This window comes from Rhinopithecus bieti, unplaced genomic scaffold, assembly GCF_001698545.2.
Source record: "Rhinopithecus bieti isolate Rb0 unplaced genomic scaffold, ASM169854v2 scaffold_14839, whole genome shotgun sequence".
NCBI classification, from domain to species: domain Eukaryota; kingdom Metazoa; phylum Chordata; class Mammalia; order Primates; family Cercopithecidae; genus Rhinopithecus; species Rhinopithecus bieti.
This window is the reverse complement of record NW_016808133.1, coordinates 1,226,660-1,241,919: the sequence shown is the minus strand read 5'-3', so window position 1 is coordinate 1,241,919 and position 15,260 is coordinate 1,226,660.

The following is a 15,260-nucleotide window of genomic DNA, read 5'->3' as shown; positions in this document are numbered from 1 at the left end:
ATTATTCCAAATAGCCAGAAAATGGCACTTTTGATTTATCCATCCTACAAGATCTAGATAATTCTTGTCATAAAATGGGCAAATGATCTGAGGTGCCTGACATCCAGGCATTCTTTTACACATTGGTCCCTTCCCAATCTCTGCTCCCAATGAGACTCATCCCAAATCTTTCTTCTTTCTCTCCTGTCTGTTCCTTCAGTCTCCATCCCAAGCTCTGAGTCCTGTGAATCCTCATTTTCTACAGACCCATCTGACCTCTCCCCTCCTCCCCAGGCTGCTCCTCACTAGGCCGAGCCAGGTCCCAATTCTTCCTCAGCCTCTGCTCCCCAACCCTACAATCTTTCTATCACCTCCGCTCCTCACACCCAGTCAGGCTTACAGTTTCATTCTGCAACTAGGCCTCCCCCACCTGCCCAATAATTTCCTCTTAGATAGGTGGCTGGAGCTTAAGGCATAGCCAAGGTTAATGCTCTTTTTTCTTTATCTGACCTCTCCCAAATCAGTTAGCGTTAAGCTCTTTTTCGTCAAATATGAAAACCCAGCCTAGTGCATGGCCCATTTGGCAACAATCCTTAGATGCTTTACCACCCTAGACCCAGAGGGGCGAGAAGGCTGTCTTATTCTCAATATGTATTTTATTACCCAATCCACTCCTGACATTAGAAAAAGATCCAAATATTAGATTCTGGCCCTCAAGCCCACAACAGGACTTAATTGACCTCGCCTTCAAAGTGTACAATAATAGAGAAGAGTTGCAATTACTTGCCTCTTCTGTGAGAGAAACCCCAGTCACATCTGCAGCACACAAGAACTTCAAAATGCCTAAACTGCAGGGACCAGGCATTCCTCCAGGACCGCCTCCCCCAGGATCTTGCTTCAAGTGCTGGAAATCTGGCCACTGGGCCAAGGAATGCCTGCAGCCCTGGATTCCTCCTAAGCCATGTTCCATCTGTGTGGGACCCCACTGGAAATCAGACTGTCCAACTTGTCAGGCGGCCACTCCCAGAGCCCCTGGAACTCTAGCCCAAGGCTCTCTGACTGACTTCTTCCCAGATCTTCTCGGCTTAGTGGCTGAAGACTGACACTGCCCGATTGCCTCGGAAGACTCCTAGACCATCACAGATGCTTTGGGTAACTCTCACAGTGGAAGGTAAGTCCGTCCCCTTAGTCAATACGGAGGCTACCCACTCCACATTACCTTCTTTTCAACGGCATGTTTCCCTTGCCTCCATAACAGTTGTGGGTATTGACAGCTAGGCTTCTAAACCTCTTAAAACTCCGTAACTCTGGTGCCAACTTGGACAGCATTCTTTTATGCACTCCTTTTTAGTTATCCCCACTTGCCCGGCTCCCTTATTAGGTCAAGACATTTTAACTACATTATCTGCTTCCCTGATTATTCATAGGCTACAGCCACACCTCACTGCCACCTTTTCCCCCAGTTCAAAGCCTCCTTCACATCCTCCCCTTGTGTCTCCCCACCTTAATCCACAAGTATGGGATACCTCTACTGCCTCCTTGGTAACTGATCACGCACCCCTTACCATCCCATTAAAACCTAATCATCCTTACCCTGCTCAACACCAATATCCCATCCCACAGCATGCTTTAAGAGGATTAAAGCCTGTTATCACTCGCCCGTTACAGCATGACCTTTTAAAGCCTATAAGCTCTCCTTACAATTCCCCATTTTGCCTGTCCAAAAACCGGACAAGTCTTACAGGTTAGTTCAGGATCTGCACCTTATCAACCAAATTGTCTTGCCTATCCACCCTGTGGTACCAAACTCATGTACTCTCCTATCCTCAATACCTCCCTCCACAACCCATTATTCTCTTCTAGATAAACCTAGTTGACCCCATAAATCCTAAATCCTTTCCCCACTCCCCTTTCCATTCCTTAAAAAACAGCCCTAAAAGCTGCTCCCACACTCGCTCTCCCTAACTCATCCCATCCCTCTTCATTACACACAGCCAAAATACAGGGCTGTGTGGTCACAATTCTTACACAAGAGCCAGGACTGCACCTTACTGTCCAAACAAATTGACCTTACTGTTTTAGCCTAGCCCTCATGACTGCGTGCGGTGGCTGCCGCTGCTTTAATACTTTTAGAGGCCCTCAAAATCACAAGCTATGCTCCACTTACTCTCTACAGTTCCCATAACTTTCAAAATCTATTTTCCTCCTCACACTTGATGCATGTACTTTCTGCCTCCCAGCTCCTTCGGCTATACTCACTCTTTGTTGAGTCTCCCACAATTACCATTGTTCCTGGCCTGGGCTTGAATCCATCCTCCCACATTATTCCAGATACCACACCTGACCCCCATGACTGTATCTCTCGGATCCACCTGACATTCACTCCATTTCCCCATATTTCCTTCTTTCCTGTTCCTCACCCTGATCACACTTGGTTTATTGATGCCAGTTCCACCAGGCCTAATTGCCACTCACCAGCAAAGGCAGGCTATCTTCTGTATCTTCCACATCTATCATTGAGGCTACTGCTCTGCCCCCCTCCACTACCTCTCAGCAAGCTGAACTCATTGCCTTAACTCGGGCCCTCACTCTTGCAAAGGGACTATGCATCAATATTTATACTGACTCTAAATATGCCTTCCATATCCTGCACACCATGCTGTTATATGGGCAGAAAGAAATGTCCTCACTGCACAAGAGTCCTCCATCATTAATGCCTCCTTAATAAAAACTCTTCTTAAAGCTGCTTTACTTCCAAAGGAAGCTGGAGTCATTCACTGCAAGGGCCATCAAAAGGCATCAGATCCCAGGCTCTACTAAAATATAAAAATTAGCCAATCATGGTGGCAGGCACCTGTAGTCCCAGCTACTCAGGAGGCTGAGGCAGGAGAACTGCTTGAACCCGGGAGGCAGAGGTTGCAGTGAGTCGAGATCATGCCACTGCACTCCAGGCTGGGTGACAGGGCAAGACTCTGTCTCAAAAAAAAAAAGAAAAGCCATCGGATTCCATCATTCAGGGCAACACTTAAGCTGATAAGGTGATAAGGTAGCTAAAGAAGCAGCTAGCATTCCAACTTCTGTCCCTCATGGCCAGTTTTTCTCCTTCTCATTGGTCACTCCTATTTACTCACTAAGTGAAGTGTCCACCTATCAATCCCTCCCCACTCAAGGCAGATAGTTCTTAGACCAAAAATACACACACACACACACACACACACACACACACACACACTCACACGTATATCTCCTTCACAGGCCAGCTTCACAGGCCCATTCTATTCTGTTGTCATTTCATAACTTCTGTCTTGTAGGTTACAAACTGTTAGCCTGCCTCTGAAAACCGCTTATTTCCTTTCCATCGTGAAAATTTATCCCCAATCTGCCACTCTTGACTCCCTCTTGGAGTGGATAGATGATCTTTGCTGACAGGACAAACTCCAATACTTTCACCCTGATGAAGTCCTATTCTTTACTTTTATACTCACTCTTATTCTCGTTCCCGTTCTTATGCCACCCTCTACCTCTCCCCAGCTATCTCCACCACACTATCAATCTCACTCACTCTCTCCTAGCCATTTCTAATCCTTCTTTTACAAACAACTGCTGGATTTGCATTTCTCTTTCCTCCAAAATTGCCAAGGCCCTGACTTACTCACTGCTAAAAAAAGGGGGACTCTGTATATTTTTAAATGAAGAGTGTTGTTTTTATCTAAGTCAATCTGGCCTGGTATATGATAACATAAAAAAACTCAAGGATAGAGCCAAAAACTTGCCAACCAAGCAAATAATTACGTTGAACCCCCTTGGACACTGTCTAATTGGATGTCCTGGGTACTCCCAATTCTTAGTCCTTTAATACTTATTTTTCTCCATCTTTTATTCAGACCATGTGTCTTCCGTTTAGTTTCTCAATTCATACAAACCCACATCTAGGCCATCACCAATAATTACAATATCACTCCTTACCCCCCTTACCCCAAAATCTTTCTTCAGTTTAATCTCTCCCACTATAGGTTCCCATGTTGCCTCTAATCCCGCTTGAAGCAGCCCTGAGAAACATCGCTCATTGTCTCTCCACACCACCCCCCAAAATTTTCGTCACCCCAACACTTCACCACTATTTTGTTTTGTTTTTCTTATTAATGTGAGAAGACAGGAATGTCAGGCCTCTGAGCCCCAGCTAAGCCATCATATCCCCTGTGACCTGCACGTATACATCCAGACGGTCTGAAGCAACTGAAGATATACAAAAGAAGTGAAAATAGCCTTAGCTGATGACATTCCACCATTGTGATTTGTTCCTGTCCCACCCTAACTGATACGATATATTCTCCCCTGCCCTTAAGAAGGTACTTTGTAATATTCTCCCCACCTTTGAGAATGTACTTTGTACACCTATCCCAAACCTATAAGAACTAATGATAATCCCACCACCCTTTGCTGATTCCTTTCTTGGTCTCAGCCCACCTGCATCCAGGTGAAATAGCTTTGTTGCTCACACAAAGCCTGTTTGGTGGACTGTCTTCACACAGATGTGCATGACACTCCTCTTTGCAACTCTGGTAGAATTCGACTGTGAATCCGTCTGGTTCTGGATTTTTTTTTTTTTTTAATTTGGTTGGTAGGCTATTAATTACTGCCTCAATTTCAGAACTTGTTATTGGTCTATTCAGGGATTCAACCTCTTCCTGGTTTAGACTTGGGAGGGTGTATGTGTCCAGGAATTTATCCATTTCTTCTAGATTTTCTAGTTCATTTGCATAGAGGTGTTTATAGTATTCTCTGATGTTAGTTTGTATTTCTGTGGGATCGGTGGTAATATCCTTTTTATCATTTTCTATTGTGTCTATTTGATTCTTCTCTGTTTTCTTCTTTGTTAGTCTGGCTAGCAGTCTATCTATTTTGTTGATATTTTCAAAAAACCAGCTCCTAGATTCATTGATTTTTTTTGTAGGGTTTTTCCTGGGTCTATCTCCTTCAGTTTTGCTCTGATGTTAGTTATGTCTTGTCTTCTGCTAGCTTTTGAATGTGTTTGCTCTTGCTTCTCTAATTCTTTTAATTGTGATGTTAGGGTGTTGATTTTAGATCTTTCCTGCTTTTTCTTGTGGGCATTTAGTGCTATAAATTTTCCTGTACACACTGCTTTAAATGTGTCCTAGAGATTCTGGTATGCTGTATCTCGGTTCTCATTGGTTTCAAAGAACAACTTTATTTCTGCCTTCATTTTGTTATGTACCCAGTAGTCATTCAGGAGCAGGTTGTTCAGTTTCCATGTAGTTGTGCAGTTTTGAGTGAGTTTCTTAATCCTGAGTTCTAATTTGATTGCACTGTGGTCTGAGAGACAGTTTGTTATGATTTCCATTCTTTTGGATTTCCTGACGAGTATTTTACTTCCAAGTATGTGGTCAATTTTAGAATAAGTGTGATGTGGTACTGAGAAGAATGTGTATTCTATTGATTTGAGATAGAGAGTTCTGTAGATGTCTATTAGGTCTGCTTGGTGCAGAACTGAGTTCAAGTCCTTCTATCCTTGTTAATTTTCTGTCTCGCTGATCTGTCTAATATTGACAGTGGGATGTTAAAGTCTTCCACTATTATTGTATTGGAGTCTAAGTCTCTTTGTAGGTCTCTAAGAACTTGCTTTATGAATCTGGGTGCTCCTGTATTGGGTGCATATATGTTGAGGATAGTTAGCTCTTCTTGTTTCATTGATCCTTTTACCATTATGTAATGGCCTTCTTTGTCTCTTTTGATCTTTGTTGGTTTAAAGTCTGTTTTATCAGAGACTAGAATTGCAACCATTGCTTTTTTTTGCTTTCCATTTGCTTGGTAAATATTCCTCCATCCCTTTATTTTGAGCCTATGTGTGTCTTTGCAGATGAGATGGGTCTCCTAAATACAGCACACCAATGGACTTTGACTCTTTATCCAATTTGCCAGTTTGTGTTTTTTAATTGGAGCATTTAGCCCATTTACATTTAAGGTTAATATTGTTATGTGTGAATTTGATCCTGTCATTATGATGTTAACTGGTCATTTTGCTCATTAGTTGATGCAGTTTCTTCCTAGCATGGATGGTCTTTATAATTTGGCATGTTTTTGCAGTAGTTGGTACCAGTTGCTCCTTTCCATGTTTAGTGCTTCCTTCAGGAGCTCTCGTAAGGTAGGCCTGGTGGTGACAAAATCTCTCAGCATTTCGTCGTCTGTAAAGGATTTTACTTCTCCTTCACGTATGAAGCTTAGTTTGGCTGGATATGAAATTCTGAGTTGAAAATTCTTTTCTTTAAGAATGTTGAATATTTGCTCACACTCTCTTCTAGCTTGTAGGGTTTCTGCTGAAAGATCTGCTGTTAGTCTGATGGGCTTCCCTTTGTGGGTAACCTGACCTTTCTTTCTGGCTGCCCTTAACATTGTTTCCTTCATTTCAACCTTGGTGAATCTTGGGGTTCAATTACGTGTCTTGGGGTTGCTCTTCTTGAGGAGTATCTTTGTGGTGTTCTCTTTATTTCCTGAATTTGAATGTTGGCTTACCTTTCTAGGTTGGGGAAGTTCTCCTGCCTAATATCCTGAAGAGTGTTTTCCAACTTGGTTCCATTCTCCCCTTCACTTTCAGGTACACCGATGAAACATAGATTTTGTCTTTTCACATAGTCCCATATTTCTTGGAGGCTTTGTTCATTTCTTTTCACTCTTTTTTCTCTAATCTTGTTTTCTTGCTTTATTTCATTGAGTTGATCTCAATTTCTGATAATCCTTTCTTCCACTTGATTGATTCAGCTATTTATACTTGTATATGCTTCATGAAGTTCTTGTGCTGTGTTTTTCAGCTCCATCAGATCATTTATGTTCTTCTCTAAACTGGTTATTCTAGTTAGGAATTCGTCTAACCTTTTTTCAAGGTTCTTAGCTTTCTTGCATTGGGTTAGAACATTCTCCTTTAGTTCAGAAGAGTTTGGTTTTACCCACCTTCTAAAGTCTACTTCTGTCAATTCATCAAACTCATTGATTGTTCATTTTTGTTCCCTTGCTGGCAAGAAGTTTTGATCTTTTGGAGGAGAATAGGCATTCTTGCTTTTGGATTTTTCAACCTTTTTCTGCAGGTTTCTTCCCATCTTCATGGATTTATCTACATTTGGTCTTTGATGTTGATGACCTTCAGATGGGATTTGGTGTGGGCATCCTTCTTATTGATGTTGTTACTATTCCTTTCAGTTTGTTAGTTTTCCTTCTAAGTCAAGCCGTTCTGCTGCAGGTCTGCTGGAGTTTGCTGGAGGTCCACTCCAGACCCTGTTTGCCTGGGTATCACCAGCAGAGGCTGCAGAACAGCAAAGATTGCTGCCTGTTCCTTCCTCTGGAAGCTTCATCCCAGAGGGGCACCAGCCAGATGCCAGCCAGAGCTCTCCTGTATGAGGTATCTGTCGGTCCCTACTGGGAGGTGTCTCCCAGTCAGGATACACAGGATACACAGGGGTCTGGGACCCACTTGAGGAGACAATCTGTCCCTATCAAAGTTCGAATGCTGCTAGATCTGCTGCTCTTTTTTTTTTTTTTTTTTGAGGAGTCTCGCTCTGTCACCCAGGCTGGAGTGCAGTGGTCAGATCTCAGCTCACTGCAAACTCCGCCTCCCGGGTTTACGCCATTCTCCTGCCATAGCCTCCCGAGTAGCTGGGACTACAGGCGCCCGCCACCTCGCCCGGCTAGTTTTTTGTTTTTTTTTTTTTTTTTTTAGTAGAGACGGGGTTTCACCGTGTTAGCCAGGATGGTCTCGATCTCCTGACCTCGTGATCCGCCCGCCTCGGCCTCCCAAAGTGCTGGGATTACAGGCTTGAGCCACCGCGCCCGGCCGTGCTGCTCTCTTCAGAGCTGTCAGGCAGGGACATTTAAGTCTGCTGAAGCTGTGCCCACAGCTGGCCTGTCCCCGAGGTGCCCTGTCCCAGGGAGATGGGGATTTTATCTATAAGTCCCTGACTGGGGCTGCTGCCTTTTGTTCAGAAATGCCCTTCCCAGAGAAGAGGAATCTAAGGGAGTCTGGCCACAGCAGCCTTGCTGTGCTGCGGTGGGCTCCATCCAGTTCGAAACTCCTGGCTGCTTTGTTTACACTGTGAGTGCAAAACCGCCTACATCATTGCCTACTCAGCAATGGTGCACACCCCCCCACCCCAACCAAGCATGAGTGTCCCAGATCTGCCTCAGACTGCTGTGCTGGCAGTGAGAATTTCCAGCCAGTGGAATTTAGCTTGCTGGGCTCCATGTAGGTGGGACCCACCAAGCCAGACCACTTGGTTCCCTGGCTTCAGCCCCCTTTCCAGGGGAGTGAATGGTTCTGTCTCACTGGTGTTCCACATGCCTGGTATGAAAAAAACAAAAAACAAAAAGCAAACAAACAACAACAACAACAACAACAAAACTCCTGCAGCTACCTCGGTGTCTGCCCAAATGGCCCCCCAGTTTTGTGCTTGAAACCCAGGGCCCTGATGGTGTAGGCAACGGAGAGAATCTCCTGGTCTGTGGGTTGCAAAGACTGTGGGAAAAGTGCAGTATCTGGGCTAGAGTACACCGTTTCTCCTGGTACAGGATCTCATGGCTTCCGTTGGCTGGGGGTGGGAGATCCCCGACCCCTTGCGCTTCCTGGGTGAGGCAATGCCCCACCCTGCTTCGGCTCACCCTCCATGGGTTGCACCCACTGTCCAACCAGTCCCAGTGAGATGAACCAGGTACCTCAGTTGGAAATGCAGAAATCACCTGCCTTCTGTGTTGATCTCACTGGGAGCTACAGACCATAGCTGTTCCAATTCAGCCATCTTGCTAGCCTCCTCATTGGCTCTTAAAAGGTGTCAGACTCTTCAGTAAAGACCTAGTAAGGTAAGGAGATTCTCTGCAGAATGCAAATTTCCACACAAGACATGGCTTTGCAGGGCTGTCTCAAAATATGTCAAAGAAAATACATTTTTGGGATAAAATACTTTGATATTCTTCAGAGCCTACTATCTTCCAAGTGATGCTATACCAGAGTCAGGTTGGAATTGGGTATCTCATTGCTACGAAGAGTCTGTTTTGTCAGTCTTATTTCTATCTTAATGTTAATGCTGGTCAGTTGTGCGTAAACTCCAAAGGGAAGAGGGTATAATGAGCTATGTCTGACTTTCCACTTTCAGTCATGGTTTCGATTAGTTTTTCAGGTTTCTTTGGGATCCCTTGGCCAGGAGGGAGTCCATTCAGTTAATTGGGAAGGTTAGAATTTTATTTTTGATTTACAGATTTTTACAGCAGCTTTTTTCATAATTGCCCAAATTTGGAAGCAACCAAGAAATCCTTCAATAGGTAAATTGATAAACTGTGGCCCATCCATACAGCGAAATATTATTCAGTGCTAAAAAGAAATAAGCTACCAAGATGCAAAAAGGCTTCACACAAAACCTGCACACGGGTTTTTGGGAGAGGGTAAGGGGTTATATGAGAAATCTCTGTCATTTCTGCTCAATTTTGCTGTGAAACTAAAACTGCTCTATAAAATAAAGTATATTTTTAAAATTAAAAATAAAGTGAGGGAAGGTGGCAGGAGAAACCATGAGTACAGAAAAAATTATAGCCTAGTTACAGTGGGGCTGGGAGATAAGCCAAGCATTCAAGAGTTGGAGCAACAGAGAGACAGCAGGTGCCCCTGCCCAATGGTGAGGGCTGACAGGGGTCAGGCTTGGTGGCCTCTTATCGGAGGGACAAGATCCCTGGCAGTAAAGAGATGTTAGAATGATTTGTTTAGAGGATCACAAAAGGAGAACATGGGATCTACTCCTAAGTGAATGTGGCACCCTGAAACTCCCTGGGGGCTTATGAGGAGGTAGATGTCCCTGTGTGAAGAAGGGGGTGCTTGAGTCAGTCAAATTTAGGTATTAGAAGGATATGTGACTTTATTCTGAAGTCGGAGATGGCTGGACCCTTAGATACCACAGATCCTTCTCATCAAGAGAGGGAAAAGTGGGCCAGCCGAGGTGGCTCACGCCTGTCATCCCAGCACTTTGGGAGGAGGAGGTGGGCGGATCACGAGGTCAGGAGATTGAGACCATCCTGGCTAACATGGTGAAACCCATCTCTATTAAAAATATAAAAAATTAGCCGGGCGTGGTGGCGAGCACCTGTAGTCCCAGCTACTCGGGAGACTGAGGCAGGAGAATGGCGTGAACCTTGGAGACGGAGCTTGCAGTGAGCCGAGATCACGCCACTGCACTCCTGGGAAAAACAGCGAGACTCCTCCATCTCAAAAGAAAAAAAAAAAGAGGGAAAAGGGACAGTGAAGGAAAGAGGAGGAGAATAATACAGGATCAGAAAAATGAATGGAATTAGGCCCTTAGAATTACAACGGGAAGCAGAGCAGAAGACAGTTAAGAAAAAGTGAGTGAAAAGGAAAGAGAATAGCACTGGAAAAAAATCTTTTTTTTTTTTTTTTTCTGAGACAGAGTCTCACTCTGTTGCTCAGGCTGGTCTGGACTGGTACAGTAGCACTATCATGGCTCACTGCCGCCTTAACCTCCTGGGCTCAAGCTAGGACCACAGGTGTGCACCACCACACCCAGCTAATTTTTAAAATATTTTTGTAGAGACCGGGTCTCCCTTTGTTGGCCTGGCTCGTCTTGAACTTCTGGGCTCAAGCAATCCTCCTACCTTGGCCTCCTAAAGTGCTGGGATTACAAACATGAGCCACTGTGCCCAGCCCAGGGGAAATCTTTTTTAAGTTGATAGTACTAGTCTTAGAACTTTTGAAAATAATAATAGGTTGTATTAGTAGAGAGATTTAATTCTCAAAGGAACTCTGTGAAATAAGAAAGTCATTACTGCATTTCATCAAATATAAAATGCCAATAATTAAAAATGAACATTATTCTCTTGTGTCATAATGACAGAAAAGTTTGCCAATTAAACTGTGCCACTGTTCTTATCTATTGCTGCAAAGCAAACTATGCCAAAATGTAATAACTTAATGCAATCACCATATGATGACATCTCTTGGTTCTGTGGGTGAACTAGACTCATCAGGTGGCTCTCCTTTGGGTCTCTGCTGTGGTTACAGTCAGATGTTAGCTGAGGCTGTGAGAATCTGAACGATTGATGGTCTGCACATTTAAGATCACTGCCTCATATGCCTGAAAGCTGATGCAGGTTGTCAGTGGGCAGCTCAGCTAGGGCTGCTGACCACAGCACTACAGTCTCCACGGGTAGATTGGGCTTCCTCATAGCATGGTGGCTGTGTTCCCAGAGGAAGTGACCAAAGAGCGTGTATTTGAGAAGACCCAGGAAGAAGCTATAGGCTTCTTATAATGTAGCCTCAAATGTCCCAGAGTATTACTTTTGCTGCCTTTTATTGGTCAAGCTCAGACTCAAGAAGAGGAAAGTTAGATTCTACCTTTTGATGTGAGGAGCAGCATGCAAACTTAGGGAAGAAGGGCTTAGCCATCTCTGACTACCATAATTACTACCTTAAAAGATTGATCCATAAAATGCACACATCTATCATACCACATCTCAGTGCTTCAAGAAAGTTTCATCTATTCAAAGGCATTTGGTAATTTCTCCTAATTTCTATTGCATTTTTTGATATATGAAAGGCAATACTTTTGTATGAGTCTCAGTACCGAATATAAGACAGCTTCATTTACTTGTAAGTATCTTCGTTTCTTAGGATCTGTAAAGTACCCTGTTATTGCTTTGCAAGAAAATATGAATTCTGAACCATCCTCCAATGATGAATATTAGCTACACAGTATTAGTCAGTGTTCAATGAGGGAAGCAGAACCACTAAGTATAGAGTAACACCTTGCATGATTCTGGGAGGAGCTGAGGAAATAAAGAACCAGAAAAGGAAATTGAGGAATCAGAGGAAATTCACTTAGCAGCCCACCTGAAATGCTAGTGCAGGGTTCAAGTTGGAGCTTTTAGGGTGATTATGGATGGGAACTGGTAGAAAAGCCTGTGGCAGCTATCACCTCTAGATAGGTATTGCTTCTGCAAGTCTGCAGCTGAGTGACTGGTGGTTGACTGGGCTGTTGCTGGTCAGAAAAGGGAACAGAAAGAAATCACAGGTCCTTTGAAAGAAGCAGCAGGCTGCTGTAAATTCCACAAGACAGGCAAAAAACTGTGAGTGTCTAAAGTGTGAGGGGGGAAAACCTGCCTCTGAGCACACATTCCCAGTGGGGAACCTGAAAACTATCCAGATTACAGGAGAATAATTTAACCTTACCTAAAGCTGAAACAGATTTAGCATGAAATATAAAAGTAGAAGCAGCAGTAGAAAGCCTTATAGGCACTCCCATCCTCCAGCTTGAGCCTAGGGAAGCCATCCCTGACAATATCTCACAGGGGCCCTTAGAGAAGTCAGCTGGCAGAATTTGGGAGGGGCCTCAGGGTGAAAGAAGCTTCCAAATGAACTTTGTAATAATTTTGACTGGGCACCTCTCTCGAGCAGAATCTAGGGGTAAACGGGAACCACTCCAGACAAGAGAGCAGTTGTGCCAACAGTGTGGGCAGATATGGAGGGGCATGGCCTGAAAGCCATGCTTGCTTTCTTGGTGGGGAAACTTAATAGCCTGGGGTTAGGTCTGAGTCCTGTGCCCAAGCTGTCTGGGGTTAAACTTGGTGCTGGGGCACAGTGGGATCAAGACCAGCTACACCAACTGTGTGGAAGCTGGGTGAGGCCTATTGCCATTGGTTCCCCCCACTTCCCTGGTAGTGGAGGCAGCCATAATTCCCTCTGGAACATAACCCCATTGGCCTGAGAACCACCCCCTTACCCCCACAGTGGCAGCAGCAAGTCCCATCCAAGGAGAGTCTGAGCTCAGACTTGCCTAACTCTGTCCCCACCTGATGGTATTTCTCTACCTGCCCCAGTAGCTGATCACAAAAGACATAAACTCTTTTATGACCCTGCCCATTGCCTGAGAAACCTGAATACTTATCCTGGCCAACTTAGGGCAGGCTTATATCCCCTTTCTACTATTGCAATTGGTGCTCTCTTGAAAGTGCCACCTCCTGACTGGAAGCCAACCAACTCAGGACATTACAGCAACTCATGACAGAACAACCCTTCTCCAAGGAAAGAGAAAACATCAGCTAATTCCACTGACTGCAACATCTTGGTTAACCAGAGGTCCTGAGTCTGTCCACGTGGCTACTTCACTGCTAGCATAACCAGCATTCAAGAAAGCCAAAACACTAAACATATCTACAGCCAAGGACTCTCACAGGCTACTTCAGTCCCTGCCACCTCCACCAGAGCAGGTGCTGGTATCCACAGCTGGAAGATCTGAAGATGGATCACATCACAGGACTCTTTGCAGACATTCCCCAGCACTGACCCAGAGTCTTGTAGCCCTGATAGGTGGCTAGACCCAGAAGAGCAATAGCAGTTACTGCAGTCTGGCTTGCAGGAAGCCCTGTTTCTAGGGGAAGGGGCAGTGCACCACATCAGAGGATCACCCCAGGGACAAAAGAATCTGAATAGCAGGACTTGAGTTCCAGACCTTTCCACTGAAATAATTTACCCAAATGAGAAGGAATAGAAAAGTAATTCTGGTAATAAGACAAAACAGGGTGTTATAATACCTCAAAAGACCACACTAGCTCCCCAGCAATGAATCCAAACCAAGAAGAATCTCTGAATTGCCAGATAAAGAATTCAGAAGGTTGATTATTAAGCTACTCAAAGAGATACTGGAGAAAAGTGAAAATCAACTTAAAATTTTTTAAAAATACAAGATATGGATGAAAAATGCTCCAGAGAAATAGATATCATAAAGAAAAAACAGTAACAACTTCTGGAAATGAAAGACACATGTAGAGAAATACAAAATGCACTGAAAAGTTTCAACAATAGAACTGAACAAGTAGAAGAAAGAATTTCAGAGCTCAAAGACAAGGCTTTCAAATTAACCCAATCAGACAAAGACAAAGAAAAAAGAATTAAAACAAATGAACAAAGCCTCCAAGAAATTTGAGATTATGTTAAATGGCCAAAACTAAGAATAATTGGTGTTCCTGAGGAAGAAGAGATATCTAAAAGTTTGGAAAACATATTTAAGGACATAATCAAGGACAACTTCCCTGACCTCACTAGAGATCTAGAAATCCAAATGGAAGAAGCTTAAAGAACACCTGGTAAATTCATCACAAAAAGGTCATCACCCAGGCACATAGTTATCAAGTTATCTAAAGTCAAGACAAAGGAAAGAATCTCAAGAGTTGTGAAGCAAAAGCATCAGGTAACCTATAAAGGAAAACCTATCAGATTAACAGCAGATTTCTCAGCAGAAACCCTACAAGTTAGAAGGAATTGGGGTCTTATCTTTAGCTTCCTCAAACAAATTAATTGCCAGCCAAGAATTTTGTATCCAGCAAAACTAAGCTTCATAAATGAAGGGGAGATAAAGTCTTTTCAGACAAACAAATGCTGAGAGAATTCACCACTTCCAAGCCAGCACTACAAGAAATGCTGAAAGAAATTCTAAATCTTAAAGCAAGATGTCAAAATACACCAAAATAGAACTTCCTTAAATCATAAATCTCACAGGGCCTATAAAACAAAAACACAATGAAAAAAAAAAAAACCCAAGGTGTTAAGGCAACAACAAGCATGATGAATAAAATACTACCTCACATCTCAATACTAATGTTGAATGTAAATGGCCTAAATGTTTCACTTAAAATATACAGAATGGCAGAATGAATAAAAATACTCCAACCAAGTGTCTGCTGTCTTCAAAAGACTCACCTAACGCATAAAGATTCACATAAACTTAAGGTAAAGAGGTGGACAAAGATATTCCATGCAAATGGAAAACAAAAGTGAGCAGAAATAGCTATTCTTATATCAGAAAAACAGACATTAAAGCAACAACAGTTTAAGAAGAAAAGAGGGACATTATACAATGATAAAAGGGGCCAATATTCAACATTCTTAAAGAAAAGAATTTTCAACTCAGAATTTCATATCCAGCCAAACTAAGCTTCATACGTGAAGGAGAAGTAAAATCCTTTACAGACGACGAAATGCTGAGAGATTTTGTCACCACCAGGCCTACCTTACGAGAGCTCCTGAAGGAAGCACTAAACATGGAAAGGAGCAACTGGTACCAACTACTGCAAAAACATGCCAAATTATAAAGACCATCCATGCTAGGAAGAAACTGCATCAACTAATGAGCAAAATGACCAGTTAACATCATAATGACAGGATCAAATTCACACATAACAATATTAACCTTAAATGTAAATGGGCTAAATGCTCCAATTAA